At 39.5% G+C, this 8,472-nt stretch overlaps 1 non-coding gene across 1 annotated transcript; it reads right to left on the reverse strand.

Moving 5' to 3' along the window:
• Positions 1–2,033: 2,033 nt before the first annotated feature.
• On the reverse strand, positions 2,034–2,118 carry trnal-uaa. The gene has a single exon. It is a non-coding gene; the product is annotated as a tRNA-Leu (tRNA).
• Positions 2,119–8,472: the final 6,354 nt, after the last annotated feature.

Here is an 8,472-nt window from a genome sequence, read left to right on the forward strand (position 1 = left end):
CGGTGAGTGCTGTTTTTAACAGTTACTTGTCAGTTTAAAACGGCTGGTGAGTGCTAGGATCAGTAAGACTTGTTGTAAGTGTTGCTATGAGAGTAGATGTTCTCTAAAGAGCTGGGTCTTCAGGAGTTTTTTGAAAGTGGAAAAGGATGTCCCTGCCCTTGTAGGAACTGGCAGTGTGTTCCACCAACGAGGAACAACAGATGAGAAAAGTTTGGATTGGCTTGAGCGTACCGGTGGTAGAGCTAGACGTCGTTCGTCAGAGGAGCGCAGCGGTCTGGAGGTAGTGTAAGTCTGTATGAGGGCATTCAAGTAGGTGGGAGCAGAACCGGAGACTACTTTGTAGGCAAGCGTTAGAGACTTGAATTTGATGCGGACCGCCATAGGTAGCCAGTGTAGCTGGATGAGCAGCGGGGTAACATGTGCCCTTTTGGGTTGGTTGTAGACCAGGCGCGCCGCCGCGTTCTGGATCATCTGAAGTGGTTTCACTGCGCAGGCTGGGAGACCTGTCAGGAGGGCATTGCAGTAGTCGAGTCGTGAGATGACTATTGCCTGAACCAGAAGTTGGGTAGCATCTTGAGTCAAGTAAGTCCTGATTTTCCGTATGTTGTAGAGTGCAAAACGGCATGACCGGCATGAGATGAAAACACCTAATTATTTGCTTTTTAATTTTTAACTAGGTGGCGCTATACATGAAATAAGTGGTAATGGGATGGGTTGACATGCTCCCTTAAGACCAACATACAAAAAAAAGGTGGACCTCCTAGGCCCTACGGTTCTCGAGATATTCACAGAAAACTGTCTCCGGCCACCTACAGGCCAGTTGGTGTATAGTAACATAAATTAATTTATTGTGTGGCCCCCCATGAACGGAATTCCACAAAACTTGGCGTGCATACAGAGGGTGTCATACTGATCCTACACTTCCAGTTTCGTGCAGTTTTGACTATGTTAGGTCACAGATACCTTCAATTACACCACCTCATTTTTATTTTTTTGTGTTTAACTAGGTGGCGCTATACATGAAATGAGTGGTTATGGAATGGGTTGACATGGCCCCTTGAGATCAACATACAAAAAAAAAAATGGTCCTCCTAAACCCTACGGTTTTCGAGATATTCACAGAAAACTGTGTCTGCCCTACCCTCCTTTCGGGGGGTCCAATTCAGCGGGGGGGCTACAGATCAAAACGAAAAACGATGGTTCCATGCTATCCATGTGTATCCACCAAGTTTCATGTACCCCGGTCTTTCAGTGTCCCGGGAATCATTGACGGAAATTTGGGCATGCGAAAAAGAAAAAAAAAAAAAAAAAAAATCTGACTAAACCTATATTTAGTCATAAATTGTACAGCCTGCTATGGACAGTCGCTACACAGCATCATGGAATAGTCCAGCCTATATCAAGTCATATGATAGGGGTCTCAAACAATACACTCAGAGACATATCCTGACCCAACACCTCCTCTACAAAGTGAGGGGGTTCATAGACCCCCAATACATACATACATAATTAACCACTGTGTTTGTAATCAGTTAAGCAGTACGTCTCCGGCTAGCCTGTTGTTTGATGAGCCACATGTAAGGGGCTTCAAACAATAAACTCAGAGACATGTCTGGGCACAACACCGCCTCTACAAAGTGTGGGGGCTTCTTAGACCCCCAATACATACATACATAATTAACCACTGTGTTTGTAATCAGTTAAACAGTATGACTCCGGCTAGCCAACTATATGATAAGACACATGAAAGGGGCTTCAAACATCACACACAGTGACATGCCCGGGCCCAACACCTCCTCCAGGCATAGACCCATTTGGTCACACACACACACACACACGACCCCATGATTCTAGTTATAAAAATTACAGTACATGGGATTTGGCTGACACCTTTTTAACCAAAGCGCCTAGCGAAATGGTAACCAATTTAAACTTTTTGAATTTTTTCACATTTTTTAATCCATATCTCTCAACATCTCTAGGACTTAAAAAATAAAAGTAAACTTCATACTACTCTCAGCCATTAATATAGTTGCTAGGAATGGGGGTCGAACCCACGAGGACACAAACATCCATTTGATCTTAAGTCCAACGCCTTAACCACTCGGCCATCCTAGCAGCACACTTTGTATTTACACCCATTTACCACTAAACATATACAACTCTTACAAAGTTTATCTGATCCCCCTTTATCCACAAAACACACATGTGGGTTTGGGGGCCAATATGGCCGCCCAGGGGTTTGACATCAGTCACATGACTGTCACATGACACTACATCCAATATGGATGCCAAGGGGGCCTGGCATTGTTTGACACCAGACACATGACTGTCACATGACTTTACATCCAATATGGCTGCCCAGGGGTTTGACACCAGTCACATGACTGTCACATGACTCACAAAACAATAACAAACAACACGTGGTGACAACCACATGGCTAATTTGCATAAAAAGGGGGCGTGGTTATCACGTGATTTATGACGTTTCAGGGGGCGTGGCTTATTTTTGACAGTTTGTTCATGATAATAACTACTCACATGTGTTTAATACTTCACTCAGTTCTGGAATAGTTCCTTCTTCTTTTAAACAGGCAAGGGTTACACCTTTGCTAGGTAAGTACACTTAATCCAACTGATCCAACACATTTAATCATTTTGGAGATTAGGATTTAAATCTTTTGACATTTGGCGTTACAGGATTTACCTCAGGTGAGGCATAGCCTCCGCATTGCCATAGTCTTCTATTGAGAAATATGCTTTCTGCACTATATGGATTAGCCTGTGTCTATGGACCTAACTATTTATCCCCATAGACCACACTGTGTACTATTTCTGTTGGCTTGGCTCGTGGTTCTAAAAATAAAACTCCATCTTTTGTTGTCTCTCATCAGCTAGACAAACTAGGAAACATTTTTCAAAGCATTTGGCAGCATAATGATGGCTAAAAAATATAATTATATTGCTGCCACAAGAGGATGACGTTGAACAGGTATTACAAAGGTATGAAATTGTTATCAATTAATCAAGGTGTTATTAATCAAGTCTATCCTACATTATATGCAACAAATTGAAAATGTTATTCTTAATTCCTCCCTGTCACACTTAGACACTGACAGCAAGCTAAACTTTCAGTAGGGTTTTGGCTCCAGTAGGGTTTTGGGTCTAGTGACATCCCTGGTCCGTGCCACATATGGGTCCAAGTGCCTACGGGGACACAGGTTTGAATCTAACAAATGGTCACTTCCCAATCCCACACTACCGTTCCCTCCCACTCACTTCCTGTCAATCTCCTCCTATTTGGCAGCTTTCAGTAGAAGAGTGGTGGAGGGCTGAGATGCTATTTTGATAACCGATCCACAAAGGACACCATAGCCATAGCACTCCATACTGCACTATCACACCTGAAGCATAGACTACAGGAGAAAGAAAACAGAGATCCCACCATTAATCATCAGTGGGGACTGTGTGGAAAGGGTGGCAGACTTCTGCTTCCTTTGAGTCCACATCGAGGAGAAACTATCCTGGAGCGCGAACACCTCTGAGCTGCTGAAAAATGCCCGGCAGAGACTACTTCCTGAGAATACTCAGGAGGATTAACATCACACAAAGACTGCTGGTGAGGAAAGCGCTCCAGTGGGTCATGAACAACACCCAAAAGATCGCCGGCTGCCCTCTCCCCACACTGGAAGAACTATACAGTTCCCGTTGTCTCAAAAAAGCCCAGAACATCATTATTGGGGAGGTTATACGGTTGCACTGATTCGGGTGTAGGGTAGTGGCACTATACTGGATGGTATATCGGTCAGAATATAGAACGAAGAAGAGATGGGGTTTAACTCTGTATTGTTCCAGCATTGATATTCAGTTGCCAATATGCACACACACATGTATACATATCACATACATATATATAGTCTGAAAGAAAAGAACAAAATACAACTTAGATTCTAATTCCTTACAAATAATCTTTCTGCAGCTCATCATACATAAATGCACTATTATGCTTATCAGACTGAACTAGAAGGCTAGAAACACATACAACACCACAAATTCCCTTCAAGTTAGGAAGTAGAATTTTAGTTCGTGACTATAATTTTTCCATGGTCAATGTTGCCATCTAGTGGGTTAAAACGATACTGTGTAATGACCTTAACGGCACATGTACACTCTTTTCCTCCGTTCGAAGATACGTTCTTACAACAGTATAAACACCAGGTGGTCAATTCCTAAGCTAAACACATGAAATATTATAATCTCCTAGAACAGTTACACTATATTACTTCAAGGAAACTACAGCAAGAGCAAGTCTAACTATGCTAGCAACTTCTTGCATACCAGTATGGATTAACTCTATTAACATCATACGAACTTACTTTTCGGCAATGACTCGACACTCTGAATATTAACGACTGGATTACTCAGGATAACTACTACAGGAATAACAGGTAAGCTATACTTTTCTTGGAGCACCAAACTCGCACGTCTGCTCATTACTGCAGGCACTGGCAGAGAGAAAACAGGAAACACGTTTAACAAAGAAAATATCGCGACAAATGATCTATCGCGGCAAATGCACGTAACAGTCCAAGCCTTTTCTACAATCATAAAAGACACCAGGGGCGCCGCTAGGGTTGTATTCCATAGTACGCACAATACATGCCCCCCCCCCCCCCCCCAAAAAAAAAAAAGATAGGGTAGACTGAGTACAGTTGAGACATGTGTACAGTTGAGACACCTTAAATATATTGCTTGCACAGCAACCCCAAGTTGTGATTTTTGCTATGCACATGCGTATTAGTGCCCTCTTTGATCATGGCAAATTTGAACGACAAAAGTATCTCCCATCCAAGGATATCGGCATATGTTTTTTTTTTCCAAAGTAAGAATCACTTCACCATGCACCTTCGACAATGAATAGCTCATTACACTTATGTTACTGTTAAACGTAGCTGGTATCATTACAAACATTATTCTGTGTCCTAAAAACTGGCATATTTTATGGCATTGTGTCATGTAAGGTCGTTGCAAAATCTAGAGAAATGTGTGAGGTGGTCAGCGGGGTACAATTGAGACACACATTGGATTGTGTTAGGCTACTTGAACATTCCATTTGTAGGCTACTGTTCGCTATTCCTGTGTCACATTTTGTTCATGATGTATTCCTTTTTAACCAACGCTAATTTAAATGAAATGAATGAATTTGAACTACAAACACTTTGCAATTGCTATGTTTTTATTTATTAAACTTTCCAACTAACGGTTAGTTAACTATACATCATAGGGCGGTGGTAGTGTAGTGGTTAAGGAGCTGGGCTAGCGTGCAGTAGCCTGAAAGTTGTCGGTTCAATTCCCGGCTTCCACCGTTGTGCCCTTGAGCAAGGCACTTAACCCCAAGTTGCTCCGGGGACAATGTGATCCCTTGTAATATAGCTGACATATGTAAGTCACTTTGGTCAAGAAGTGTCTGCTAAATGTAATGTAATGTAATGTAATTAAAGATGGGTGTCTCAACTATACCAGGTGGGTGTCTCAACTGTACTCTATAGGGTACAGTCAAGACAAAAAATGCACCTTATGTTTATGAGCTAATTGTGGAAAATATAATATTTTAGTCTACAAGCTAAGGAAATGGCATGTGGAATGTTGTGTGGAAAATCACTTCTTTTCAGTATCTATTTTTTGTTTGATTTTGTGTGGGCAAAACTGTACTCAGTCTACTATACCCTTTTTACCAAATTTGCGCTTTTGGTAAATGTAGGCTATAGCCTCTCCTTATTGAGCCTAAGAAAAACCTTTACATAAACTGGAACAGAAAGCCCCTTTTAATCAAGTCAACCTACCCACGTCATCTCTTTTCAAATAGCCTACTGCATTAAGCTTCTAACTTTTACAACACTAGCTGTAGGTTACGTGGGCTTATAGGGGTGTTTCACGCTTTTTAAAAGTTCTGGGATGAGGGAGATTTCTCTCCTGGGATTTTTTTAAAAATTCTGGTTGCTAAACACACTATTTTAATGCAGTTTGGAAAGGACAGAAATGCCTTTACAAAGCAAGCGGCTCTGACTCAAATTAGGTGAACATAGCTTATGCGCATTATAACTTCACTGCCCAACCCGCGAAAAAGGGAAAGAAAATAAAAAATAAACCAATGAGTTTATGTCGCGATTTGCGAGAGAAAAACACAGTTATGTTATGGTAACTTACTAACCATAAGGATTTGCTCACAACACTCTAAATACATTGCACTGCTGTTTTGGTTGTCCCAAACTTTTAGATGATAGGCATAGGCCTACGCAAAGTCAAGGAATTTTAACACCCGCACCAACCCGACTCGTCATGACGTGCCTTAGCCCCAAAAAGGCTGAGAACTTCTGCTCTACGCATTAACTGAATCCCTGTTCCAACCAGTGTTTTTTTTTTTTTTTAAATAAGCCTACAGAGGTAAGCAAACAATTCAACATTTTAAACATGTGTAGACCGCGTGTCAGCATCACTGCTAAGAACAGTAGGCCTACGCCTACATCTTCGTTACGGTTAAACGCCTGAAAAATATTAAGCTGCTGCTGTTGTTTTCTTTTCATGACTGAATGATTTAAGGCCCATTCACACCAAAAACGATAACGATAACGATAACTATAAATAAATATCGTTCTCGTTAATATGAATGACGACGTTCACACATAAACTATAACGGGATATTTCCCAGAATTGGGGCCTATTTCTGTCCACAGGGTGTAATTCTATTAAAAACACATTAAATCTAATAATGTTTAGCATCACTAATTAGTATAAAGAAAAACAAGCCTAGACTATTTTAATGGTTGCTCCTACTCATGATTTAGACACATTTTATTGGTGTTTTATGGTACAATATCAGTGTTTTGGTGTTGTCCGCAACCAGAGTTTTCACACATTGTGCCATATCTCAAACATTATTTATCAAAAAATAATTAAAAAAATCATGCATATGAATTAAATGTTACCTGAACTAATGAACTGCATGCACACATTATGCATATATATGCATTTCCTGTTTTATTTTGCTTAATGTTTACCTGTCCCATGGTTTAGCCGTCATTACCAGCACACTCTACATAAAGGCACTTTGCTACTGTTTTTTCATCAAAAAAAGATTTGGTAACCATGGTCACCTAATATCACAGTGGAATACATGGGTGTCAAGCAGAAAGATTGATGCCTTTATGTCCAGAAACATAAGAAAATCTACTCTTTATCCCTCTTATTATGTGTCATTACCATACGCATTGTATTTCTGTATTTTTGAATATTCCTGAAATTTTAAAATGACTTTAATAGTTGAAATGATGTACATTACATGTAGAAAGCTAGCTACACTTGCATGGTGATCATTTTTACTTCTTAGGGTAGTTTTTCGGTATAAATGTCATCATCAACACAGTCATTACCAGCACATTATAGATTGAAATGTAGTGGTAATGACGACTGTGTTGGTGATGACATTTTTGCAGATACATTTAAAGTAATATTTTTAAAAGAAATACGTTTTTTTTTTTTTCACAAAGTCAGTTCAACTTGGGTTTCTAAATTATAAACATTTAATTGCAATAGATTACGATCAGTGATTTGTCATCACCGCAACAAATGTCATTACCAGAACTGCAATGTCATCACCATCACCATGCATATTTTTGCCAATAGAATATGTATAAATTACAATAAATTACATTAACTAGATATTTTTGACAATGTTGGACAGTCTAAATTGCCACTGGATGAAAACAGATATGATATATGGCATTTATTTCAAATAAATGAAATTCCAAGCCAGGGTCGAGTGAAAAAATAAAAAAATAAGATACTTAAACGACTATAATTCATGTTGTAAGTAAAATTCAACAATTCTAATAAGTTCAAGATAAAATAGACTTCATGTGAAACCATAATTGATCATTAATTGATCATTGATTGACCATTTCATCTTTAAAATGTACATATTAGATAATGTGATGGTAATGACATTTACCTGAAAAATGACAAAAAAACATAAATTCCCTTATATTGTGGTCTCAACCAAGCTCACAAGGTTACTCCTATCAAAATGACTGATAACTTGTTGCATACCAATTAGTAAAAGTTTGAATTTAATTTTTCAAAATTTCAGTAACCCAAATAGGCCCAAAATCTGAGAAATGCCCAACGATAACGACATGAAGAACGATATCGTTGGGGATCACTTTCAGAGCGATTTTCACAACGATAAAATGCTAATAGCCAATCAGAACCCATCGAATTTTAGCCCTCACATTTATTAACACAATGAGAGACTTTGTTTATCGTTGTTCAGTGTGAACGCTTTTATCGTTATGGTTATAGTTATAGTTATCGTTATCGTTCTTGGTGTGAATGGGCCTTTAGGCTATTATCCTATGAATGAATGGAACGTTGTGTTTTTAAGCGCCAGAATATCCTATCCAAAGCCATGCCCAA

This window comes from Alosa sapidissima, chromosome 14, assembly GCF_018492685.1.
Source record: "Alosa sapidissima isolate fAloSap1 chromosome 14, fAloSap1.pri, whole genome shotgun sequence".
In the NCBI taxonomy this organism is placed as follows: Eukaryota; Metazoa; Chordata; class Actinopteri; order Clupeiformes; family Clupeidae; genus Alosa; species Alosa sapidissima.